This window comes from Theobroma cacao, chromosome 1, assembly GCF_053813885.1.
Source record: "Theobroma cacao isolate CCN51 chromosome 1, ASM5381388v1, whole genome shotgun sequence".
NCBI classification, from domain to species: Eukaryota; Viridiplantae; Streptophyta; class Magnoliopsida; order Malvales; family Malvaceae; genus Theobroma; species Theobroma cacao.
In genome coordinates, this window is record NC_142639.1 from 5824916 (window position 1) to 5835781 (window position 10866).

The 10866-nt window shown below is 32.1% G+C and overlaps 1 pseudogene; it reads right to left on the bottom strand.

The window, feature by feature from the left end:
* Positions 1 to 1800: 1800 nt before the first annotated feature.
* Positions 1801 to 8475, bottom strand: LOC18611642 (putative receptor protein kinase ZmPK1; annotated as a pseudogene).
* Positions 8476 to 10866: the final 2391 nt, after the last annotated feature.

Below are 10866 nucleotides of genomic sequence, written 5' to 3' on the forward strand. Positions count from 1 at the left end.
TAGTGATTCTCTTTTGTTAACTTTAAACTCCGCTTTCCTTTTTTGTTAGAAGGGATTTACAATTTCTTTTTAAAGATAAAAAAGAAATATAGAAGTTAATTATAATCATTCAAAAATCAAAAGCTAAAAATAAATTGACTATGTAAATTGCCTCGTGTTTTACATTACGAATTTGGTCAATGGGAAGGACCAATAATCCCAAACTGGGCCGTAACCTAGGTGGGGGGTTAATTTGTATTTTTATCCATGTATTCTACAATAAACCATAGCTATGTCTCTTGCCTAGCTAATGGAGCTGTTATTGCATTAATAAAATTTGGATTAAAATAATACATATTACATCATCATACTAACAACATGTTTATTCAATTAATATTGTTGTTTCTAATTGGTTTAAAAGATTCAAGCTTTTTCAGTGTCACATAGAGGTGTTTAAGGATTTTTCCTTGATTTTTATTATTAAAATTTTCAATGTGACGAATTTGATATATATATGTATATATATATGTATATATATATATATATGTATATATATATATATATATATGTATATATATCATTATCATTTTTGTTATTGAATTAATAGTTAATATATATACATATATATTTCATTTTCTTCTATATGTATTGTTAATATTGCATATGATCTAGTCTTTGTAATTTTTTGAAGGCTTTTGGGGCATTTTAAAAAAATAATCTTAAAAAATAAAATATTTTTAAAAATAACTCTCTTTATAATTTTAACTATTTTTAGTCAAGTTGGATAAAATTACCCTTAATAATGTTATACACTATGCATATGATGTTACACACTATGTTGAAAAAAATATTATTGTTACACTCTATATACAAAAACATGTTGTACGTTATAGTTAAAAAAGGTTTGTACACACTATGTTCAAAAAACATATGTTGTTTTACATCATATACAAAAACATATTACACATTATAGTTAAAAAATAATGTTACACATACACCATGTTGAAAAGAAATAGTTGTTACATGTCATGTATAAAAACATGTTACACGTCATATTAAAAAAAATATTATTGTTACACGTCATATTGAAAAAATATTATTGTTATACACTATGTTAAAAAAAAAAATTTTACACTTTAATGCCTAAAATATTGTTTTTACTTACAAACCAAAATTTCAAATCATCTCAACTCTCTTCATTTTTTTTTTGACAATTTGGCACCAATTAAAGTGTTTCTAATGTATTTTCATAAATCAAAACATAAATTCTCTTATTTAAACACTTATTTCAACTAGAAATAGAAAAAAAAGTTCCCTTTCGAACATTAGTTTTATAAATTTCTAATTTTTAAATTTATTGGTATCTAGGTTCCGAATTGATCCTATTTAAAGTTATTTCAAACATTTGTGATCATTTTTACCGTTTTAGTTGCATCTAAAATACCAAAAAATAATAATTGTCAAATAGTCACTCACCTCAAGCGTATCGAGAGCACAACAAACAAATGCCAAAAAAGAAATTGATAAAATTAGAGAGAGAGCTGGATAGTGAGAGTGAGAAATCGGGAGTACAGAAGGGGAGAAATTGTGATGAATGGTTTAATTTATTTGAAATAGTTTCAAGAATATTTTTATTAGGATATAATTAAAAATAGTTAAATTTTATTGATTATTTTTGAAATACCTTTATCAGGAAGGTTATTCTTTACTAATTCCTCTTTTTGAATGATTAAATTAAATAAACGAGAACATCTAATTGGGAATGTCATAGGAAATACATTAACGACTCATACAGTCCTTAATTACTCCTTCATAACTGTATTAGTGGCTTTCATGCATGGCGAATTAGAGTATCTCAACTACTTCCCGCATGATTGGTCTTGCATCTTTGTCTTCCTCAACCCATTGCAGAGCTGCCGTAATAAGAACCAGCATCTCAGCCTCATCATATATCCCTTCCAGCTTGGGATCTATTATCTCTTCCCTCCATGTTTCAATATCTCTGGCTTTTTCCATGTACTTTTCTCTTACCCATGTAACTAATGGTTTCTTGCTCTGTTGGACTTCCGCCAGCTGCTACATCGAGTCCCATTGCAGGGCTTCTTCTAGTTAATAGCTCCAACAGAACAACCACATAGCTATAGACATCCACTTTGAAGGTGATAGGCAGATTGAAAACCCACTCAGGGGCCATGTAACATTTAGTTCCTCGAATCCTTGAGACTTTCGAATCTTTAACATCGCCTGTATTTCGCAACCAGGACAGGCGGAAATCTGACACCTTAGGCTGATAATCAGAGTTCAAGAGAATATGCTGAGGCTTTACGTTACCATGGAAAACCCACTCTGGGCATTCTTCGTGTAAATAAGCCAGGCCTTTTGCAGTTCCCACAGCGATTTTGAATCTCTTTTTCCAATCAAGTGCTTTGGAAGAAAAGTTTTCTGCTAGGAATCTATGTTCCACATACTCATACACCAAAAGCCTATGCTTTCCCTCTACACAATAGCCCCACAAGTCTATCAAGTCCTTGTAATTAAGATTCCCAATGTCGTTTACTTGTGCTAAGAATATAGCTTCTGCTTGGTTAGCATCAATATTGAGTCGCTTGATTGCTGCGACTTGATCATCCAACAACAATTTGCCTTTGTACACGATTCCCCCATCTCTTCCTTGAAATCGTTTGTTGCCTTTTTCAACTCATCATAGATGAATTTTCTGAAGCCTTGTCCAGAAAAAACGTGGCTTCCCATCCAGCTTGAATTATGGTGGTTTCTACTAAAGTAACACCATCCAATGACAATGACAGGAAACTCGGGCGCTCCGATTACACAGGCAGCCACAGGCCAGAGGGCAAACATTAATGCCTCACTTTCATGCCTCTTGGTATATTTTCTATCCAGCTGCTCTACTCTGTCGAAGCATTGTAACTCAAATCTTGAATATTATTGTTGTGAAAGGCGGCGGTGGACTTGGGCACTTTCAAATAGAAATGAGCGATCAAACTTGGCGAATGATGCCCGCTTATCATTTAGCAGTTGTATCTTAGGATAACAATAAGTACCGTCTGATTCTGATAATCTGAATTGGAAACCTTTGGAATTGCACATCTGTAAGCATAATTTCTCACAACCCTCGATGGTGACGTTTGGATACATATCGTAATCGTAGCCATAGAATTCGATATGGTGGAGTATCAAGAAACCGACTTCGGTTTGACTACAAGAGAGACGAAGATATTCTGGTTCACAGCCGAGGGACCAATCCGTCCAATCCTTCATCTTATATCCTGAAATACAAGAGGATTTTCATTCCCTAAATCAGGAATATAGATGCATATACCGTTTGGTCCGCATGCAACATCCATAAAGGAGGCATGCTTGAATGAAGGCTCACCATGAAACAGCACATTTTTCTTCCTCCTCATTTAGGCTATACAGTCGAATATTGCCATCAAAATCCATCTTCAATATTCTTTGAATCTTTGAGCCATAATCAGCTGACAAGACGGTAAAATTATTGTTGTGGAAATTATGGAAAATAGTTGCTAAAATTTTACCCAATCAATAAAATAAAAAAAGAAAAAAAAATCAAGCATACTTATAAGAACATAAAAATTTTCGTCGTAACTTATGTTCACGGGCACAATAACAAATAAAAATCTATTAAGAGAAAAATATAAAAATTATAAGAATAATATCAAACTCACAATCTTTATCTCGCGTGCACCCAAATCACTGTCTATAAATCTAAGTGATAACTAATTTTTTAACTCTATAGGATCTTTAAGTATAATAATTTTATTTTAGAATATGTTAGTCTGATCGAATTAGATTTAAAAACTACCTTAACAAAATATATTAATTTAATTAAAATTAAACTATCCTAATCAAACTACAATTCAAAACTACTCTAACAATCATCGCTTGAACTAAATTTGCTCAAGGGATCCAGTACGTTGCTTTGCTATCATGTAACGTAGATCTTCCTGTTTACCATCTTAAAAGCCATGGGTTGGCCAACTAACACTTGATTTGGCTCTTTTTAAATCGAATTAGTTAGTTGGCCAACTAACACTAAATGTCCTTTGGCCAACTAACACCATTGATTGTACTTTGCCATCCAGTACAATCAATGGTGCAGCCATGAAATTTTTGTGAAGACAATTGATGGCAGGGAAAGGCTTGGCAAACCCAAGGCTCTTTTTAAATCGAACTAGTAAGAGTGGCAAGGGGGCTTTAACGGGTAAATTGCTGCTGCAATATGATTCGTTAAAACCGTTTTTGGGGAAAATATTTATGCTAGGAAAAAAAAAACATGAACGTTGCCTTCGCCAGCAAAATGTTCCTTTCTACGCTGACTATCTATTCTCAATTATACTAAATTCTAGCGTCGCTTACAGTTCAATTTCTTTTTCTTGAACGAAGCCAATGTTGACTGTTGCACAATCATGCACCCATTTAGAAGCGAAAGTACAATTACAAATATTTCTCACCAATAAAGTCCTTTTCTTGTATAATATTCATAATGTTTAGAACTTTCACTGTATTTACTTTTGAGAGTGATTGTTATAATCAAAAGGTTGGATCTCGAATCTTAATTATACTTTAATTTCTAAAATTTAAATTAAATGGGTTTTTTTTAAAATTAGAGAAAGTAGATTTGAATTTTTTTTAAGCATAAAAATTATACACTAACTAATAAAATAAATACTCAGGTACAAATTGAATAAATTAATATTATTTTTTATAATTATAAATATAGACAAAATAAAAACAAATGTTAATTCAAAAAATTTCTTAATATATATACATTGGAATTGGATTAGCATATAAAGGTTGTAAGTATCTTGAAAAGTTGAAAGATATTCTATAGTCATTTTTCTGCAAAGATATAAAGATAAATTTAAGATGAAAATTGATAAAAAAAAAAATTGTAAGTTATTATATCCCTTAAGGAGTGCGCAAAACCTAGTGTGTATAACGATTACAAAAAAAAAAAGGAGAGAATTCTAAAATTAATTGAAACCCGAAACCAGTAAGGTATTTTACCTTAAATTTGAATAAGATAAATGAAAATTGAAAGAAATATAGAATATGCTTGTGAAAAAAAAATTAACGAAAAACAAAACTAAGAGAATTAACAAAATTGATTGAGTTAAAGTTAATGTGGACAAATCTACTATAAGCAAATGGAGACGGATCAGTTGTGGAGGAGTGTTGAGGAATTCCAAAGGATAGATTCTTGGAATGTTTTTTGGTCATTGAACAGTAAAGATTCCGATTTCGTGAAATTAGTGACAATTAAAAACGCCATTTAACTATTTGCTTCTTTTCATAGATAAATTTATTACTGAATCGAATTCTAAAATTGCATTGTCATGAATTGAAGAGGACAATCTTAGACCTTGAGATACGCAAAATACTTTTAATGAAATAAACAGCCTCGTAAAATTCCTGGGGATATTAATTTCATTCACACCATCTTTGAGGCGAATTCTATGACAGATTCTCTTGCCAAATTGGGAGGCAAGTCGGAATCGACAGGTCTGAAATGTTCTTTGCTTGACTTTGAGTGATGCTCTGCCCTGCTTCCTCAGGTGAGAATTGATTCTGCCTTGCTCCACTTGTCCCTACAGGCACTAGCTGGTTTCTTCCAGTACACTGGTTGTGTTTATGATGTTGGTCTCTTATTATTAATTGTGTGACGATATGGTGTTCTATTTCAGTATGTTACGTGTGCTATACGACTGAAGCTAATGAATGCATTGTGATCGTTGGTCTTCTGACGTGTCCGGGGTTTGTGGTTAATGTTGCATGCTACATGGTAAAGCAGGGTTGTAATGGTCATTGTCCTTTCCTACCTCTTCTCCTTTGTAAAGTGTGGCTTTGCAAAATGGGCTTGTCTTACTGGTATTCACTTTTCTAGGAGGGGCCTAATTTCCATCCAGTCTATTTCCCCTGTCATGTCCGAAGAAAGAACAATGGAAAGTCAAGAACAATCTGAAACAAACAATGGAAATGGACAAGAATATTGTTGAAGAAAGAACTAGCTTTAGACGATATGGTCCTGAAAATTAAAGAATAATAGTAACTCCATAATGACACTCATGCAGCCAACTTCCTTTAATTTTTTAATTTTCGAAAACAAATAATTATTGACATTGGACAATTGTTGCTTTTGGATTGAGAATAACACAACACCACGATGTTCCAAAATGTGTTATCATTCATCCTCATCCATGTGTTGCCCAAGGTGTATCGCAGTTGGAAACGACAAAGGTCCTTAATTTGTATCTAAATTAGTTTTCATTATTACTTTTATTTTTTTAATAATCTTTCTAGTTAATTAAATATTAAATTTTTATAATTAATAATTAATTAATTATTATTAATTAAATTATCACTTGTCATTTTATGTAATATGATATTAATATAACATATAAACATGTTATAATAAATGATAATATGATCATGTGATATTTTTTATTGATACGGTAAAATTATAAAATAAATAATTAAACAACTAAGCAAACTTCATCCTAAACATTTTAACTCTTGCTACTTATTTACTTATTTTTATATTTTTATTCGCAAAGGCATTTGGATTGAAAATTAGACCCAAATTCACACTTTTCTTTTTGATTTCCGTTAAGAAAAAAATGTTACAAAATTAAGTGAAATAAAAATGCAAGATATATTTTTAAATTGGATCAGTTAAATCAAGGTTTCATATAATGCGAATTGTCTCAACGTAGTTAATGAAGCGGAATCTATGGGCGATACAAGGACAAATTGACAAATTGCAAAGCCCCCAACTAATTTCCGTGGGCGAAATGTATCTGAACTTAAAAAAATCTGTGGACGAATAAATATACGAAGGGACAATAGGCATGAACAAAAAAAGAACCGGCGGCGGTAATCATAAGGGAATGAACAATTAGGGGACCATGATTCCATTTTGTTTGTTCTACAAAAGGAATCAATTACTTTTAGTTTGTTTCACGCTAATTAAACTATTACGCACCTAGCTAATACCAATTGGTTAACCCACTGATTTATCCTTTCTTCCTTAGATGTTTGTCTCATTGTACCAGTAATTTAAGCATATAGTACTTGTTGTATCTTTGTGATATTTTATTTTACTGTTATTTAACGTTGATATGTATTAGAGTGACTTTAAATATATATATATATAAAAGATGATCATTTTGCTTATTTAAGTTAATCTCTTAATTAAATTGAGACGCGCACTTGTTTCTTTCAAGTGAAATATCAAAGTCTCATTGGAAGTATTACCATGCGCCTCTGTGGAACCACGATGGCAAACCCCAAACGTGGTACGAGTCCTGTTAACGGGGGCGTTAAGAATTAATAAAAAAAAAGTTGTTACGCAAGCATGTCTATATCTTGATTATATACAGAGAAATGATCACCTCACCGCTCATGCTTGTGGGTGAAGGACCACAAGCGCATGCCTTCACTCTTTATTCCTCCTACTATTCTCTTTTCATAGCTTGAAGGAAGAGCCAGAAGCATAATTAATTTAGATAGAGGTTTTGCTTTTAATTAATGATCAATTGCGTGTTTAAAACTTCTCATTTCAAGCATCAGCGCAGGAGCTGGGCCTCCTCTTCTCCTTCGTAGCTATGGTGACCTTTATCAGAATTCCTATCTTATGTATTTAGTAATTTACTACAAGTATATTTATAATTTTATCATCTATATATATAAGGAAATGTAAATGTTATATTCCAATGTTAACCTCTTTTGCCTTATTAGAGCTAAAAGAATGTGAAAAATCAAATTATATTGCACTCGACTTATATAATATATATATATATATATATATATAAGGAAATGTAAATGTTATATTCCAATGTTAACCTCTTTTGCCTTATTAGAGCTAAAAGAATGTGAAAAATCAAATTATATTACACTCGACTTATATATAATAATCAATTATAATCCATACTGCTGATCAAGAAGGTAGCATCGTTCTAGCTAGTGCATGCAGCCAAGGCGATAAACTCGATCCATGCAGATATTACTCAGGCTTTTTGGGTTTTTAAAAACAAAAATAAAAAATAAAAGAGGCTAAATAACCACAAAAGTTTAAAACAGTGAGAAACAAACATGAAAACTAGAGGAAGAGAAACAGAAAACATATATTCCACCCATATCCAGAATTTACATAATCAAACACAAGGAAACTAAGCCAAGCATTAACCTAAAAGTACATAAATCAATAATGTGCGGAGCAGGTTAAGCTGCATTGCCCGTTCCCAGGCTTTCATTCCCAGCTGCAGAGTCTGCAGGGGAAGTGAAATTCCCGGGGTGAACCTTACTCCTCCCAACAATAGTACCAGCTTTTCTCTCTTCAATGCCAGTAGTAGTTTCTCCTCTCTTTACTCTCTCCTCCTCCATTCTCTTCATCTTTTCCTTCTGGCGCTTGCGCATGAGATAAACCTCAGCACAGCTAGCTCCAATAGAAGACATAATGGCCCTCAAAGAATAGAAAATTTTGTCTCAAATTGTGTTCTGTGGGATGAAGAGTAGGAAACTTACAAGAAAGGAATTTATAGAGGTTAATGGAGAAAAGGGGGGGGGGGGGGGGCCTTGGAGAGTTTAGCTAGCCAACACTAATCCAAAATTCTAAGCCAATTTATGGCATTATCTTAATCTTACAGAAGTGGTCTAGGAATTAAGAAAAAAGAGTCGGGCAAACTAGTGGTGTAGCTAATCCTTGAGTTATTTTAAGACAAGAAAAAGATTGATCAAGTAAGTGGATGTTACATATAGAAATATAGTAGTAGAGAAATAGTGGGGGGGTTTCGCTTTTGGAGTTGTGGCATGGCCATTCCAGAATTAGTGCCCTAGCTAAAGGCCCACGTCAGCTCTGGCTATGGAGAAGAATGGAAGGTGCGCAGTTGGTCATTAATAAGGTTATCCGTCACTGCTTATGTCTATGTGTGTTAAACAAGTAATGAATCTTCTCTGAAGCTTTTTCCTGGGCAGCGGTTTTTTTGCAGAGATGGGCAAGGACAAGCTGCTGGGTAGCTGTTTGGCTCCCACTAGCTAATCTACGTTTAGTAATCAAAGTGAGGACCTACTTGCTGAGTTCTAAATTTCGCCGCCTTAATTAATGTTCTTGTTAAATTATTGTCGCCACCAATGAGTGACAGCTTAGTTCTAATCCTTAATATTAATATCAGCCTGGCATGGTTCATCATTTCGATTTTGACTCCTCAACAAATGCTACCAATGATGTAGACCAAGTGGTGAATTAATGATGATATCATCACTGAAAACTCAAAAATTAGAAGATAATATTGTTGCCATAAATGACCCAAATTTAAAAGCCATATACAAATCTACTAATAATATTTATAACAGTAAATTTCACTTTTATATTTTGTGGTTTTCACTTTTTTTACATGGCATTTTGTGATTTTTTTCCTAAATTAACGTATTGTAGATATCTTTTCTCTCAATTAACATGTGTAGGTAACTTTTGCTCTTCCAAAGAGTCATGTTAAAATTAGTCTATTTATTCACATTTAAAGATATTTTTAAATTTTATTAAGCAAATTTAACAATAAAATTCTCTGTGAAAACAAAAATTATCTACAAGATGTTAATTGAAAAAGAATATTCATATATAGGTGCTGAATAAATAAAAATATCTCATAAGTTATCATAAAGAAAAGTCGAAAATCACATAAAATGTAAGCGAAGTTTATCCTATTTATAAATCATAAACACATTAAAACTAAAACTATTATATTTTTCAAGCTCTATCATTTTCTTATAAAGAAAATCTTGACGGAAAGATTTTCCATACTCAATTCTTAAATGCCACAAATGAGTTATCATCTCAATCCATAATATTTCATTAGTTCAAACTAGAATCTCAATACTTAAAAAAAAAAATTGTGATAAATGATCCAAATTTAAAAATAAAAAACAAAAATAATGATGGTGTCTATAAACAGTATACACATTAAAAATAAAAAATTTTATGTCTTATTCAAACAATTATATTTTCACATTCTATCATTATCTCACAAAAAAATCTCCACGTTAATACCCAATTCTCAAATGTCTCAAATGTCTAAATATTGTCTCAATCCATAATGTTTCATTAGTTCAGAACTTCTGAACGATCTGAATCTAAAATTAGTTTTTGGCAACAAACAAGCTTACTCCGAAAACACTACTTTTTTTGTGCATATATGATTGGGATTTGAGCTATACAAAAACAAGTGTAATAAATAATAATTCTGTTTCCTCTCGTCAAATTCATTTTCCTCTCATAAAAGTCATCCTCCATTAACTGAGACCTTCAAAAGAGAAATTTCATGTATTTCATTGGAGATACATATACAACATAAATAACCTATGTACCTTCCTAGTAAATATAAAATTATATATGTGATATACAAGATTAATCTATTATCAGATCCCTATATAACTAATATATTTCTTAAACATAAATCCATCAACTATATGCCCTTGGGATTGGGTGAAGCTACAATAACCTACAAACTCGATCCCTTTTGAATTTGTAGAAATTGATATCATTTTGAGAAATTAAGCTTGCATTTTTGAGAAATCTACGGCCTTTGCTAACACAATCTGGTTCTATCAATTTGGACGCATGAGTGAAAGCATGTTTACTAACAGAAGCATTACGGCAAGTTTTCTCCTTCTCAAAAACAGCAGCCGAGGCTGGAAGAAACTACTGAGGCTTCGGTATCTTGCCCAAACCTTTATCTAACAGCAGAATGGCAGTGTCTTGTGGTTAAATTCTGCTACTAGACATTGCACATCAGGTACTTGGTGGACTATCAGACATAAGCTAGAGAAGGTGGACTGGAACAGATTGAT